We start from the raw sequence: 387 nt of genomic DNA on the forward strand, positions 1-387 counted from the left end.
CAGGAGACTGAATATTGAGGATTCTTAGTCGCGACAACAGGTACAGCCACTAGCGACGAGAAGCAAATGAATTTTTGACATCTTAATCATATTTACCCACTGCAGAAGCGCAAAAGACTTCTTCTTTCGTAGGTTTTTTCTCAGCCTTCAAGCACATCTTTTGAACAGAAACCTTCCCGCCCCTTGTTTACATCGGGAGCAACGTCTGCCTCTGACGACGCCAGCGGCACGAACATCCACAAGTAACGCATCGCCTTCATATATTTTTTTACTATTATTTGGAGACTTGCTACATCGGCAAACAGAATACACCATTAAAAAATAATATCGAAATAAAAAATAAATACAATCATAACACCCCGGCATGTATATTCATTTTGACCGTTT

This window comes from Penaeus monodon, chromosome 27 (assembly GCF_015228065.2).
Source record: "Penaeus monodon isolate SGIC_2016 chromosome 27, NSTDA_Pmon_1, whole genome shotgun sequence".
Classification (NCBI taxonomy): domain Eukaryota; kingdom Metazoa; phylum Arthropoda; class Malacostraca; order Decapoda; family Penaeidae; genus Penaeus; species Penaeus monodon.